The sequence below is a fragment of the Gossypium raimondii genome, chromosome 9 (assembly GCF_025698545.1).
Source record: "Gossypium raimondii isolate GPD5lz chromosome 9, ASM2569854v1, whole genome shotgun sequence".
In the NCBI taxonomy this organism is placed as follows: domain Eukaryota; kingdom Viridiplantae; phylum Streptophyta; class Magnoliopsida; order Malvales; family Malvaceae; genus Gossypium; species Gossypium raimondii.
In genome coordinates, this window is record NC_068573.1 from 15,157,616 (window position 1) to 15,170,514 (window position 12,899).

Sequence of the window (12,899 nt, forward strand, 5' to 3'; positions counted from 1 at the left end):
TTCAAATTATTTATTTCAAAACGTAAATAACGAAATAGTTACACCACGTGGACAAAATGCAACTAAAAAAACTTTATAAGAAATAAAATGGGAGGGGTGCAACATGAGGACTTCAAAAGAGGTCACCCATCGTAGTACTAATCTCGCCCAAGCACGCTAAATTGCGGAGTTCAAATGAGATCCGGTGCATTTGTGCTGGTATGATCGCACCCGTCAACTTTTGCGCAATCTATTTATATAAAGGCTGACCCTTATCGCACTTGCGCCTTGAATTTTAATGCAAATTCGACCAAATATCGTTTCAAATTATTAAATTTTCGAAACGCAAATAACGAATGAGTTACACCACGTGGAGAAAATGCAACTAACAAAAAACATTGTATGAAATAATGTGGGAGGGGTACAACACGAGGACTTCCCAGGAGGTCACCCATCCTAGTGCTACTCTCGCCCAAGCACGCTTAACCGCGGAGTTCTGAGGGGATCCAGTAACATGAGGACTTCTCAGGAGGTCACCCATCCTAGTACTACTCTCGCCCAAACACGCTTACCTACGGAGTTCTGATGGGATTCGGTGCATTAGTGCTGGTATGATCACACCCGTCAAATCTTTCGCAATCTATTCATATAAAGGCTACCTCTTATCGCAGTTGCGCCTCGAATTTGAATGCAAATTCGACCAAATATCATTTCAAATTATTTATTTCGCATAACGCAAAGAACGAACGAGTTACACCATGTGGAGAAAATGCAACTAATAAAAAATATTATATGAAATAAAATGGGAGGGGTGCAACACGAGGACTTCCAAGGAGGTCACCCATCCTAGTACTACTCTCGCCCAAGAACGCTTAACTGCGGAGTTTTGATGGTATCCGATGCATTAGTGCTAGTATATGAGTTACACCACGTGAAGAAAATGCAACTAAAAAAAAATTATCTGAAATAAAATGGGAGGGGTGCAACACGAGGACTTCCCAGGAGGTCACCCATCCTAGTATTACTCTCACCCAAGCGCGCTTAACTGCGGCGTTTTGATGGGATCCGGTGCATTAGAGTTGGTATGATCGCACCCGTCAACTCTTGCGCAATCTATTCATATAAAGGCTGCCCCTTATCGCACTTGCGCCTCGAATTTTAACGCAAATTCGACCAACTACCGTTTCAAATTATTTACTTCCCAAAACGCAAGTAACGAATGAGTCACACCACGGGAGGAAAATGGAACTAGAAAAATTTTATGAAATAAAATGGGAGGGGTGCAACACGAGGACTTCGCAGGAGGTCATCCAACGTAATACTACTCTCGCCCAAGCACGCTTACCTGCGCAGTTCTGATGGGATCCGGTGCATTAGTGCTAGTATGATCGCACCCGTCAACACTTGCGCAATCTATTCATATAAAGGCTGCCCCTTATCGCACTTGCACCTCGAATTTGAATGCAAATTCGACCAAATATTGGTTCAAATTATTTATTTCGCAAAACGTAAATAACGAATGAGTTACACCACGTAGAGAAAATGCAACTAAAAAAAATATTTTATGAAATAAAATGGGAGGGGTGCAAGACGAGGACTTCCCAAGAGGTCACCGATCCTAGTACTACTCTCGCCCAAGAACGTTTAACTGCGGAGTTTTAATGGGATCCGGTGCATTAGTGCTAGTATGATCGCATTCGCCAACTCTTGCGTAACTGCTCATATAAAGGTCGCCCTTATCGCTTTGCGCCGAATTTGAATGCAAATTCACCAAATATCGTTCCAAATTAGTTATTTCGCATAACACAAATAAGGAATGAGTTACACCACATGGAGAAAATGCAACTAAAAAAAAGCATTATATGAAATAAAATGGGAGGGGCGCAACACGAGGACTTCCCAGGAGGTCACCTATCCTAGGACTACTCTCTCCCAAGCACGCTTAACTTAGGAGTTCTGATGGGATCCAGCGCATTAGTGCTGGTATGATCGCACCGATCAACTCTTGCGCAATCTATTCATATAAAGGCTGCCTCTTATCGCACTTGCGCCTCGAATTTAAATGCAAATTCGACCAAATATCGATTCAAATTATTTATTATGCAAAACGCAAATAACGAATGAGTTACACGTTGTGAAGAAAATGCAACTAAATAAAATTATATGAAATAAATTGGGAGGGGTGCAACACGAGGACTTCCTGGAGGTCACCCATCCTAGTACTACTCGCCATGGACGCTAAAATGAGTTCGATGAGATCCGGTGCATTAATGCTGTTATGATCGCACCCGTCAACTCTTGCGCAATCTATTTATATAAAGGCTGCCCCTTACCGCCATTGCGCCTCGAATTTGAATGCAAATTCGACCAAATAACTTTTCAAATTATTTATTTCGCAAAACGCAAATAATGAATTAGTTACACCACGTGGAGAAATTGCAACAAAAAAAAACTTTATATGAAATAAAATAGGAGCGGTGCAACACGTGGACTTCCCAAGAGGTCACCCATCTTAGTACTACTCTCGCCCAAGCACGCTTAACTGCAGAGTTCTGATGGAATCTGGTGTGCAATCTATTTATATAAAGGCCGCCCCTTATCGCACTTTTGCCTCGCATTTGAATGCAAATTCTAACAAATAACGTTTCAAATTATTTATTTCACAAAACGCAAATAACGAATTTGTTACACCACGTGGAGAAAATGCAACTAAAAAAACTTTATAAGAAATAAAATGGGAAGGGTGCAACATTACGACTTCCAAAGAGGTCACCCATCCTAGTACTAATCTCGCCCAAGCACGCTAAATTGTGGAGTTCCAAAGAGATCCGGTGCATTTGTGCTGGTATGATCGCACCCGTCAACTTTTGCGCAATCTATTTATATAAAGGCTGACCCTTATCGCACTTGCGCCTCGAATTTAAATGAAATTCGACCGAATATCGTTTCAAATTATTAATTTTGCAAAACGCAAAAAACGAATAAGTTACACCACGTGGAGAAAATGCAACTAAAAAAATATTTTATGAAATAAAATGGGAGGGGTGCAACACGAGGATTTCCCAGGAGGTCACCCATCCTAGTACTACTCTCGCCCAAACACGCTTAGCTGCGGAGTTCTGACGGGATTCGGTGCATTAGTGCTGGTATAATCGCACCCGTCAAATCTTGCGCAATCTATTCATATAAAGGCTACCTCTTATCGCAGTTGCGCCTCGAATTTGAATGCAAATTCGACCAAATATCGTTTCAAATTATTTATTTCGCATAACGCAAATAACGAATGAGTTACACCACCTGGAGAAATTGCGACTAATAGAAAATATTATATGAAATAAAATAGGAGGGTGCAACACGATAACTTCCAAGGAGGTCACCCATCCTAGTATTACTCTCGCCAAGCACGCTTAAAATGGAGTTTTGATGGTATCCGCGCGTTAGTGCTAGTATATGAGTTACACCACGTGAAGAAAATGCAACTAAAAAAATTATATGAAATAAAATGGGACGGTGCAACACGAGGACTTCCCAAGAGGTCACCCATCCTAGTATTACTCTCGCCAAGCGCGCGCTAATCATGGCGTTTTGATAGGATCCGGTGCATTAGATCTTTGGTATGATCGCACCCGCCAACTATTGCTAATCTATTCATATAAAGGTCGCCCTTATCAAGATTTTGCGCCTCGAATTTGAATGCAAATTCGACAAAATATCGTTTCAAATTATTTATTTTGCAAAACGCAAATAACGAATGAGTTACACCACGGAAGAAAATGCAACTAAAAAATTATATGAAATAAAATGGGAGGGTGCAACACGAGGACTTCCCAGAGGTCACCCATCCTAGTACTACTCTCACCCAAGCACGCCACTCATGGAGTTCGATGGGATCCGGCATTAGTGCTAGTATGATCGCATCCATCAACTCTTGCATAATCTATTCATATAAAGGGTTCCCTTATCGCACTTGCACCTCGAATTTTAATGCAAATTCGACCAAATATCTTTTGAAATTATTTATTTCGCAAAACGTAAATAACGAATGAGTTACACCACGGGGAGAAAATGCAACTAAAAAAACATTATATGAAATAAAATGGGAGGTGCAACACGAGGACTTCCTGTGAGGTCACCCATCCTAGTACTATTGTCACCCAAGCATGCTTATCACGGCGAGTTTGATAGGATCCGGTGCATTAGTGCTGGTATGATCGCACCCGTCAACTTTTGCGCAATCTATTCATATAAAGGCTGCCCCTTATCGCACTTGCGCCTCGAATTTGAATGCAAATTCGACCAAATATCGTTTCAAATTATTTATTTCGCAAAATGCGAATAACGAATGAGTTACACCACGTGGAGAAAATGCAACTAACAAAAAACATTATATGAAATAAAATGGGAGGGGTGCAACACGAGGACTTCCCAAGAGGTCACCCATCCTAGTACTACTCTCGCCAAGCACGCTTACTCACGGAGTTCGATGGGATCCGGTGCATTAGTGTTAGTATGATCGCACCGCCAACTCTTGCGCAATCTATTCATATAAAGGTCGCCCTTATCGCACTTTTGCCTCAATTTTAATGCAAATTCGACCAAATATCGTTTCAAATTATTTATTTCAACAAAACATAAATAACGAATGAGTTACACCACGTGGAGAAAATGCAACTAAAAAACATTATATGAAATAAAATGGGAGGGTGCAACACGAGGACTTCCAAAGAGGTCACCCATCCTAGTACTATCTCGCCCAAGCACGCTTAAACTACGGAGTTTGATAGGATCCGGTGCATTAGTCTTTGGTATGATCGCACCTATCAACTCTTTATGCAATCTATTCATATAAAGGCTGCCCTTATCGCGACTTGGCGCCTCGAATTTGAATGCAAATTAGACCAAATATCGTTCAAATTATTTATTTTGCAAAACGCAAATAACGAATGAGTTACACCACGTGGAGAAAATGCAACTAAAAAAATATTATATGAAATAAAATGGGAGGGTGCAACACGAGGACTTCCAGAGGTCACCCATCCTAGTACTACTCTCGCCCAAGCACGCTTATCATGCGGAGTTTCGATGGGATCCGTGCATTAGTGCTAGTATAATCGCACCTGTCAAATCTTGCGCAATCTATTCATATAAAGGCTACCTCTTATCGCAGTTGCGCCTCGAATTTGAATGCAAATTCGACCAAATATCGTTTCAAATTATTTATTTCGCATAACGCAAATAACGAATGAGTTACACCACCTGGAGAAATTGCGACTAATAGAAAATATTATATGAAATAAAATAGGAGGGGTGCAACACGATAACTTCCAAGGAGGTCACCCATCCTAGTATTACTCTCGCCCAAGCACGCTTAACTGCGGAGTTTTGATGGTATCCGATGCGTTAGTGCTAGTATATGAGTTACACCACGTGAAGAAAATGCAACTAAAAAAAATTATCTGAAATAAAATGGGACGGGTGCAACACGAGGACTACCCAGGAGGTCACCCATCCTAGTATTACTCTCGCCCAAGCGCGCTTAAGCATGGCGCGTTTTGATAGGATCCAGTAGCATTAAATTTGGTATGATCTGCAAATCAACTATTGCAATCTATTCATATAAAGGCTGCCCTTATCGCACTTTAGCCTCGAATTTGAATGCAAATTCGACAAAATATCGTTACAAATTATTTATTTACAAAGCATAAATAACGAATGAGTTACACCACGGGAAGAAAATGCAACTAAAAAAATTATATGAAATAAAATGGGAGGGGTGCAACACGAGGACTTCCCAGGAGGTCACCCATCATAGTACTACTCTCACCCAAGCACGCTTACCTGCGGAGTTCTGATGGGATCCGGGGCATTAGTGCTAGTATGATCGCACCCGTCAACTCTTGCGCAATCTGTTCAGATAAAGGGTTCCCCTTATCGCACTTGCACCTCGAATTTTAATGCAAATTCGACCAAATATCTTTTGAAATTATTTATTTCGCAAAACGTAAATAACGAATGAGTTACACCACGGGGAGAAAATGCAACTAACAAAAAACATTATATGAAATAAAGTGGGAGCGGTGCAACACGAGGACTTCCCAGGAGGTCACCCATCCTAGTACTATTGTCACCCAAGCATGCTTCGCTACGGCGTTTTGATAGGATCTGGTGCATTAGTGCTGGTATGATCGCACCCGTCAACTCTTGCGCAATCTATTCATATAGAGGCTGCCCCTTATCGCACTTGCGCCTCGAATTTTAAGGCAAATTCATCCAAATATCGTTTCAATTTTTTTATTTTGTAAAATGCAAATAACGAATGAGTTACACCTCGTGGAGAAAATGCAACTAACAAAAAACATTATATGAAATAAAATGGGAGGGGTGCAACACGAGGACTTCCCAGGAGGTCACCCATCCTAGTACTACTCTCGCCCAAGCACGCTTACCTACGCGGTTCTGATGGGATCCGGTGCATTAGTGTTAGTATGATCGCACCCGTCAACTCTTGCGCAATCTATTCATATAAAGGCTGCCCCTTATCGCACTTGCGCCTCGAATTTTAATGCAAATTCGACCAAATATCGTTTCAAATTATTTATTTCGCAAAACGCAAATAACGAATGAGTTACACCACGTGGAGAAAATGCAACTAACAAAAAACATTATATGAAATAAAGTGGGAGGGGTGCAACACGAGGACTTCCCAGGAGTTCACCCATCCTAGTACTACTCTCGCCCAAGCACGTTTAACTACGGAGTTTTAATGGGATCCGGTGCATTAGTGCTGGTATGATCGCACCTATCAACTCTTGCGCAATCTGTTCCTATAGAGGCTGCCCCTTATCGCACTTGTGCCTCGAATTTGAATGCAAATTCGACCAAATATCGTTCCAAATTATTTATTTCGCATAACGCAAATAAGAAATGAGTTACACCACATGGAGAAAATGCAACTAAAAAAAATATTATATGAAATAAAATATGAGGGGTGCAACACGAGGACTTCCCAAGAGGTCACCCATCCTAGTACTACTCTCGCCCAAGCACGCTTAACTGCGGAGTTTCGATGGTATCCGATGCATTAGTGCTAGTAAAATCGCACCCGTCAACTCTTGTGCAATCTATTCATATAAAGGTGTCCCCTTGTCGCAATTGCGCCTCGAATTTGAAGGAAATTATTTATTTCGCAAAACGCAAATAACAAATGAGTTACACCACGTGAAGAAAATGCAACTAAAAAAAATTATCTGAAATAAAATGGGAGGGGTGCAACACGAGGACTTCCCAGGAGGTTACCCATCCTAGTATTACTCTCGCCTAAGCGCGCTTAACTGCGGCGTTTTGATGAGATCCAGTGCATTAGAGCTGGTATGATCGCATCCGCCAACATATGCAATCTATTCATATAAAGGTCGCCCTTATCAAGATTTTACTACTCAATTTGAATGCAAATTCGACAAAATATCGTTACAAATTATTTATTTCGCAAAACGCAAATAACGAATGAGTTACACAACGGGAAGAAAATGAAACTAAAAAAATTATATGAAATAAAATGGGAGGGGTGCAACACGAGGACTTCCTAGGAGGTCGCCCATCCTAGTACTACTCTCGCCCAAGCACGCTTACCTGTGGAGTTCTGATGGGATCCGGTGCATTAGTGTTAGTATGATCGCACCCGTCAACTCTTGCGCAATCTATTCATATAAAGGCTTCCCCTTATCGCACTTGTACCACGAATTTGACTACAAATTCGACCAAATATTGTTTGAAATTATTTATTTTGCAAAACGCAAATAACGAATGAGTTGCACCACGTGGAGAAAATGCAACCAAAAAAAATATTATATGAAATAAAATGGGAGGGTTGCAACACGAGGACTTCCCAAGAGGTCACCCATCCTAGTACTACTCTCGCCCAAGCACGCTTAACTACGGAGTTCTAATGGGATCCGGTGCATTAGTGCTGGTATGATCACACCCGTCAACTCTTGCGCAATCTATTGACATAAAGGCTGCCCCTTATCGCACTTGCGCCTCGAATTTGAATGCAAATTCGACCAAATATCGTTTCTAATTATTTATTTCGCACAACGCAAATAACGAATGAGTTACACCACGTGGAGAAAATGCAACTAAAAAACTATTATTTGAAATAAAATGGGAGGGGTGAAACACGAGGACTTCCCAGGAGGTCACCCATCCTAGTACTACTCACGCCCAAGCACGCTTAACTGCGGAGTTCTGATGGGATCCGGTGCATTAGTGCTGGTATGAGCGCACTCGTCAACTCTTGCGCAATCTATTCATATATAGCCTGCCCTTATCGCACTTGCACCTCGAATTTGAAGGAAAATTCAACCAAATATCGTTTCAATTTATTTATTTTGCAAAACGCAAATAACGAATGAGTTACACCACGTGGAGAAAATGCAACTAAAAAAAATATTATATAAAATAAAATGGGAGGGGTGCAACATGAGGACTTCCCAGGAGGTCACCCATCCCAGTATTACTCTCGCCTAAGCACGCTTAACTGCGGAGTTCTGATGGGATCAGGTGCATTAGTGCAGTTATGAGAGCACCCGTCAATTTTTGCGCAATCTAATCATATAAAGGCTCCCTCTTATCGCACTTGCGCCTCGAATTTGAAGGCAAATTCGACCAAATATCGTTTCAATTTAATTATTTTACAAAACGTAAATAACGAATGAGTTACACCACGTAGAGAAAATGCAACTAAAAAATATTATATGAAATAAAATGGGAGGGGTGCAACACGAGGACTTCCCAGGAGGTCACCCATCCTAGTACTACTCTCGCCCAAGCACGTTTAACTACGGTGTTTTGATAGGATCCGGTGCATTAGTGCTGGTATGATCGCACTCGTCAACTCTTGCGCAATCTATTCATATAAAGGCTGCCCCTTATCGCACTTGCGCCTCGAATTTGAATGTAAATTCGACCAAATATCGTTTCAAATTTTTATTTCGCAAAACGCAAATAACGAATGAGTTACACCACGTGGAGAAAATGAAACTAAAAAAAAACATGATACGAAATAAAATGGGATGGGTGCAACACGAGGACTTCCCGGGATGTCACCCACCCTAGTAATCCTCTCGCCCAAGCACGCTTAACTGCGGCGTTTGAACGGGATCCGGTGCATTAGTACTGGTATGATCGCACCAATCAACTCTTGCGCAATCAATTCACATAAAGGCTGCCCCTTATCGCACTTGCGCCTCGAATTTGAATGCAAATTAGACCAAATATCGTTTCAAATTATTTATTTCGCACAACGCAAATAACGAATGAGTTACACCACGTGGAGAAAATGCAACTAAAAAAATATTATATGAAATAAAATGGGATGGGTGCAACACGAGGACTTCCCGGGATGTCACCCACCCTAGTAATCCTCTCGTCCAAGCACGCTTAACTGCGGCGTTTGAACGAGATCCGGTGCATTAGTGCTGGTATGATCGCACCAGTCAACTCTTGCGCAATCAATTCACATAAAGGCTGCCCCTTATCGCACTTGCGCCTCGAATTTGAATGCAAATTAGACCAAATATCTTTTCAAATTATTTATTTCGCACAACGCAAATAACGAATGAGTTACACCACGTGGAGAAAATGCAACTAAAAAAATATTATATGAAATAAAATGGGATGGGTGCAACACGAGGACTTCCCAGGAGGTCACCCATCCTAGTACTACTCTCGCCCAAGCACGCTTAACTACGGCGTTTTGATAGGATCCGGTGCATTAGTCTTTGGTATGAGCTTTTGTCAACTTTTTGCAATCTATTCATATAAAGGCTGCCCCTTATCGCACTTGCGCCTCGAATTTGAAGGCAAATTTGACCAAATATTGTTTCAATGTATTTATTTTGCAAAACGCAAATAACGAATGAGTTACACCATGTGGAGAAAATGCAACTAAAAAAAATATTATATGAAATAAAATGGGATGGGTGCAACACGAGGACTTCCTAGGAGGTCACCCATCCTCGTACTACTCTAGCCCAAGCACGTTTAACTACGGCGTTTGGATAGGATCTGGTGCATTAGTGCTGGTATGATCGCACTCGTCAACTCTTACGCAATCCATTCATATAAAGGCTGTCCCTTATCACACTTGCGCCTCGAACTTGAATGCAAATTCAACCAAATATCGTTTCAAATTATTTATTTCGCAAAACGCAAATAACGAATGAGTTACACCAGGTCGAGAAAATGCAACTAAAAAAATAGTATATGAACTAAAATGGGATGGTTGCAACACGAGGACTTCCTAGGAGGTCACCCATCCTCGTAGTACTCTCGCCCAAGCACGTTTAACTACGGCGTTTTGATAGGATCCGGTGCATTAGTGCAGGTTTGATCGCACTCGTCAACTCTTGCGCAATCCATTCATATAAAGGCTGCCCCTTATCACACTTGCGCCTCGAATTTGAAGGCAAATTCGACCAAATATCGTTTCAATTTATTTATTTTGCAAAACGTAAATAAAGAATGTGTTAGACCACGTGGAGAAAATGCAACAAAAAAATATTATATGAAATAAAATGGGAGGGGTGCAACACGAGGACTTCCCAGGAGGTCACCCATCCTAGTACTACTCTCGCCCAAGAACGTTTAACTACGGCGTGTTGATAGGATCCGGTGCATTAGTGCTGGTATGATCGCACTCGTCAACTATTGCGCAATCCATTCATATAAAGGCTGCCCCTTATCACACTTGCGCCTCGAATTTGAAAGCAAATTCGACCAAATATCGTTTCAAATTATTTATTTCGCAAAACGCAAATAACGAATGAGTTACACCACGTGGAGAAAATGCAACTAAAAAAATATTATATGAAATAAAATGGGATGGGTGCAACACGAGGACTTCCCAGGAGGTCACCCATCCTAGTACTACTCTCGCCCAAGAACGTTTAACTACGGCGTGTTGATAGGATCCGGTGCATTAGTGCTGGTATGATCGCACTCGTCAACTCTTGCGCAATCCATTCATATAAAGGCTGCCCCTTATCACACTTGCGCCTCGAATTTGAAAGCAAATTCGACCAAATATCGTTTCAAATTATTTATTTCACAAAACGCAAATAACGAATGAGTTACACCACGTGGAGAAAATGCAACTAAAAAAATATTATATGAAATAAAATGGGATGGGTGCAACACGAGGACTTCCCGGGATGTCACCCACCCTAGTAATCCTCTCGCCCAAGGATGCTTAACAGCGGCGTTTGAATGGGATCCGGTGCATTAGTGCTGGTATGATCGCACCTGTCAACTCTTGCGCAATCTATTCACATAAAGGCTACCCCTTATCGCACTTGCGCCTCGAATTTGAATGCAAATTTGACCAAATATTGTTTCTAATTATTTATTTCGGACAACGCAAAAAACGAATGAGTTACACCACGTGGAAAAAATGCAGCTAAAAAAATTATTATATGAAATAAAATGGAAGGGGTGAAACACGAGGACTTCCCAGGAGGTCACCTATCCTAGTACAACTCACGCCCAAGCACGTTTAACTGCGGAGTTCTGATGGGATCCGTGTATTAGTCTTTGGTATGAGCGTTAATTGTCAACAATTGCGCAATCTATTCATATAGAGGTCGCCTTATCAATTTTGCCTCGAATTTGAAGGCAAATTCACCAAATATCGTTCAATTTATTTATTTTGCAAAACGCAAATAACGAATGAGTTACACCACGTGGAGAAAATGCAACTAAAAAAATATTTTATGAAATAAAATGGGAGGGTGCAACACGAGGACTTCCAGAGGTCACCCATCCTAGTACTACTCTCGCCAAGCACGCTTAATCTGCGGAGTTCGAGGGATCCGGTGCATTAGTGCCGGTGCGAGCGCACCCGTCAACTTTTGTGCAATCTATTCATATAAAGGCGCCCTTATCAAGATTTTCGCCTCGAATTTGAAGGCAAATTCGACCAAATATCATTTCAATTTATTTATTTTGCAAAACGCAGATAACGAATGAGTTACACCACGTAGAGAAAATGCAACTAAAAAAACATTATATGAAATAAAATGGGAGGGGTGCAACACGATGACTTCCTAGGAGGTCACCCATCCTTGTACTTCTCTCGCCCAAGCACACTTAACTGGGAAGTTCTGATTGGATCAGGTGCATTAGTGCTGTTATGAGAGCAGTCGTCAACTTTTGCGCAATCTAATCATATAAAGGCTGCCTCTTATCGCACTTTCGCCTCGAATTTGAAGGCAAATTCGACCAAATATCGTTTCAATTTATTTATTTTGCAAAACGTAAATAACGAATGAGTTACACGACGTGGAGAAAATGCAGCTAAAAAAAATATTGTATGAAATAAAATGGGAGGGGTGCAACACGAGGACTTCCCAGAAGGTCACCTATCCTAGTACTACACTCGCCCAAGCACGTTCAACTACGGTGTTTTGATAGGATCCGGTGCATTAGTGCTGGCATGATCGCACTCGTCAACTCTTGCGCAATCCATTCATATAAAGGCTGTCCCTTATCACACTTGCGCCTCGAATTTGAAAGCAAATTCGACCAAATATCGTTTCAAATTATTTATTTCGCAAAACGCAAATAACGAATGAGTTACACCACGTGGAGAAAATGCAACTAAAAAAAATATTATATGAAATAAAATAGGAGGGGTGAAACACGAGGACTTCCCAGGAGGTCACCCATCCTAGTACTACTCACGCCCAACCACGCTTAACTGCGGAGTTCTGATGGGATCCGGTGCATCAGTGCTGGTATGAGCGCACTCGTCAACTCTTGCGCAATCTATTCATATTGAGGCTGCCCTTATCGCACTTGCGCCTCGAATTTGAAGGCAAATTCGACCAAATATCGTTTCAATTTATTTATTTTGCAAAACGCAA

General features: G+C 41.4%; 16 non-coding genes and 22 pseudogenes across 16 annotated transcripts; all 38 read right to left on the reverse strand.

Annotated features, from left to right (window-relative positions):
• Positions 1-93: 93 nt before the first annotated feature.
• LOC128033149 (5S ribosomal RNA) lies at positions 94-212 on the reverse strand. The gene has a single exon (XR_008189484.1). It is a non-coding gene; the product is annotated as a 5S ribosomal RNA (ribosomal RNA).
• Positions 213-483: 271 nt separating this feature from the next.
• LOC128033218 (5S ribosomal RNA) lies at positions 484-602 on the reverse strand (annotated as a pseudogene).
• A 185-nt stretch (positions 603-787) lies between these two features.
• On the reverse strand, positions 788-909 carry LOC128033270 (5S ribosomal RNA; annotated as a pseudogene).
• Positions 910-956: 47 nt separating this feature from the next.
• Positions 957-1,075, reverse strand: LOC128033144 (5S ribosomal RNA). Its single transcript, XR_008189479.1, has one exon. It is a non-coding gene; the product is annotated as a 5S ribosomal RNA (ribosomal RNA).
• Positions 1,076-1,256: 181 nt separating this feature from the next.
• LOC128033120 (5S ribosomal RNA) lies at positions 1,257-1,375 on the reverse strand. The gene has a single exon (XR_008189455.1). It is a non-coding gene; the product is annotated as a 5S ribosomal RNA (ribosomal RNA).
• A 184-nt stretch (positions 1,376-1,559) lies between these two features.
• LOC128033196 (5S ribosomal RNA) lies at positions 1,560-1,678 on the reverse strand (annotated as a pseudogene).
• Positions 1,679-1,857: 179 nt separating this feature from the next.
• On the reverse strand, positions 1,858-1,976 carry LOC128033115 (5S ribosomal RNA). The gene has a single exon (XR_008189451.1). It is a non-coding gene; the product is annotated as a 5S ribosomal RNA (ribosomal RNA).
• Positions 1,977-2,453: 477 nt separating this feature from the next.
• Positions 2,454-2,576, reverse strand: LOC128033466 (5S ribosomal RNA; annotated as a pseudogene).
• Positions 2,577-2,719: 143 nt separating this feature from the next.
• On the reverse strand, positions 2,720-2,838 carry LOC128033343 (5S ribosomal RNA; annotated as a pseudogene).
• Positions 2,839-3,020: 182 nt separating this feature from the next.
• Positions 3,021-3,139, reverse strand: LOC128032826 (5S ribosomal RNA). Its single transcript, XR_008189167.1, has one exon. It is a non-coding gene; the product is annotated as a 5S ribosomal RNA (ribosomal RNA).
• Positions 3,140-4,383: 1,244 nt separating this feature from the next.
• Positions 4,384-4,500, reverse strand: LOC128033298 (5S ribosomal RNA; annotated as a pseudogene).
• A 179-nt stretch (positions 4,501-4,679) lies between these two features.
• On the reverse strand, positions 4,680-4,798 carry LOC128033459 (5S ribosomal RNA; annotated as a pseudogene).
• A 183-nt stretch (positions 4,799-4,981) lies between these two features.
• Positions 4,982-5,098, reverse strand: LOC128033378 (5S ribosomal RNA; annotated as a pseudogene).
• Positions 5,099-5,283: 185 nt separating this feature from the next.
• LOC128033358 (5S ribosomal RNA) lies at positions 5,284-5,405 on the reverse strand (annotated as a pseudogene).
• Positions 5,406-5,749: 344 nt separating this feature from the next.
• On the reverse strand, positions 5,750-5,868 carry LOC128032829 (5S ribosomal RNA). Its single transcript, XR_008189170.1, has one exon. It is a non-coding gene; the product is annotated as a 5S ribosomal RNA (ribosomal RNA).
• A 185-nt stretch (positions 5,869-6,053) lies between these two features.
• Positions 6,054-6,172, reverse strand: LOC128033345 (5S ribosomal RNA; annotated as a pseudogene).
• Positions 6,173-6,357: 185 nt separating this feature from the next.
• LOC128033094 (5S ribosomal RNA) lies at positions 6,358-6,476 on the reverse strand. Its single transcript, XR_008189430.1, has one exon. It is a non-coding gene; the product is annotated as a 5S ribosomal RNA (ribosomal RNA).
• A 185-nt stretch (positions 6,477-6,661) lies between these two features.
• Positions 6,662-6,780, reverse strand: LOC128033009 (5S ribosomal RNA). Its single transcript, XR_008189344.1, has one exon. It is a non-coding gene; the product is annotated as a 5S ribosomal RNA (ribosomal RNA).
• A 184-nt stretch (positions 6,781-6,964) lies between these two features.
• Positions 6,965-7,083, reverse strand: LOC128033074 (5S ribosomal RNA). Its single transcript, XR_008189409.1, has one exon. It is a non-coding gene; the product is annotated as a 5S ribosomal RNA (ribosomal RNA).
• A 159-nt stretch (positions 7,084-7,242) lies between these two features.
• LOC128033205 (5S ribosomal RNA) lies at positions 7,243-7,361 on the reverse strand (annotated as a pseudogene).
• Positions 7,362-7,540: 179 nt separating this feature from the next.
• Positions 7,541-7,659, reverse strand: LOC128033033 (5S ribosomal RNA). The gene has a single exon (XR_008189368.1). It is a non-coding gene; the product is annotated as a 5S ribosomal RNA (ribosomal RNA).
• A 184-nt stretch (positions 7,660-7,843) lies between these two features.
• On the reverse strand, positions 7,844-7,962 carry LOC128033058 (5S ribosomal RNA). The gene has a single exon (XR_008189394.1). It is a non-coding gene; the product is annotated as a 5S ribosomal RNA (ribosomal RNA).
• A 183-nt stretch (positions 7,963-8,145) lies between these two features.
• On the reverse strand, positions 8,146-8,264 carry LOC128033413 (5S ribosomal RNA). Its single transcript, XR_008189541.1, has one exon. It is a non-coding gene; the product is annotated as a 5S ribosomal RNA (ribosomal RNA).
• A 183-nt stretch (positions 8,265-8,447) lies between these two features.
• On the reverse strand, positions 8,448-8,566 carry LOC128033189 (5S ribosomal RNA; annotated as a pseudogene).
• Positions 8,567-8,748: 182 nt separating this feature from the next.
• On the reverse strand, positions 8,749-8,867 carry LOC128033050 (5S ribosomal RNA). The gene has a single exon (XR_008189386.1). It is a non-coding gene; the product is annotated as a 5S ribosomal RNA (ribosomal RNA).
• A 184-nt stretch (positions 8,868-9,051) lies between these two features.
• LOC128033244 (5S ribosomal RNA) lies at positions 9,052-9,170 on the reverse strand (annotated as a pseudogene).
• Positions 9,171-9,353: 183 nt separating this feature from the next.
• Positions 9,354-9,472, reverse strand: LOC128033285 (5S ribosomal RNA; annotated as a pseudogene).
• A 187-nt stretch (positions 9,473-9,659) lies between these two features.
• LOC128033486 (5S ribosomal RNA) lies at positions 9,660-9,775 on the reverse strand (annotated as a pseudogene).
• A 181-nt stretch (positions 9,776-9,956) lies between these two features.
• Positions 9,957-10,075, reverse strand: LOC128033241 (5S ribosomal RNA; annotated as a pseudogene).
• A 183-nt stretch (positions 10,076-10,258) lies between these two features.
• LOC128033312 (5S ribosomal RNA) lies at positions 10,259-10,377 on the reverse strand (annotated as a pseudogene).
• Positions 10,378-10,559: 182 nt separating this feature from the next.
• Positions 10,560-10,678, reverse strand: LOC128033148 (5S ribosomal RNA). The gene has a single exon (XR_008189483.1). It is a non-coding gene; the product is annotated as a 5S ribosomal RNA (ribosomal RNA).
• A 183-nt stretch (positions 10,679-10,861) lies between these two features.
• On the reverse strand, positions 10,862-10,980 carry LOC128033162 (5S ribosomal RNA). Its single transcript, XR_008189496.1, has one exon. It is a non-coding gene; the product is annotated as a 5S ribosomal RNA (ribosomal RNA).
• A 183-nt stretch (positions 10,981-11,163) lies between these two features.
• Positions 11,164-11,282, reverse strand: LOC128033392 (5S ribosomal RNA; annotated as a pseudogene).
• A 186-nt stretch (positions 11,283-11,468) lies between these two features.
• LOC128033490 (5S ribosomal RNA) lies at positions 11,469-11,585 on the reverse strand (annotated as a pseudogene).
• A 177-nt stretch (positions 11,586-11,762) lies between these two features.
• LOC128033470 (5S ribosomal RNA) lies at positions 11,763-11,877 on the reverse strand (annotated as a pseudogene).
• Positions 11,878-12,059: 182 nt separating this feature from the next.
• Positions 12,060-12,178, reverse strand: LOC128033503 (5S ribosomal RNA; annotated as a pseudogene).
• Positions 12,179-12,362: 184 nt separating this feature from the next.
• LOC128033240 (5S ribosomal RNA) lies at positions 12,363-12,481 on the reverse strand (annotated as a pseudogene).
• Positions 12,482-12,665: 184 nt separating this feature from the next.
• LOC128033028 (5S ribosomal RNA) lies at positions 12,666-12,784 on the reverse strand. The gene has a single exon (XR_008189364.1). It is a non-coding gene; the product is annotated as a 5S ribosomal RNA (ribosomal RNA).
• Positions 12,785-12,899: the final 115 nt, after the last annotated feature.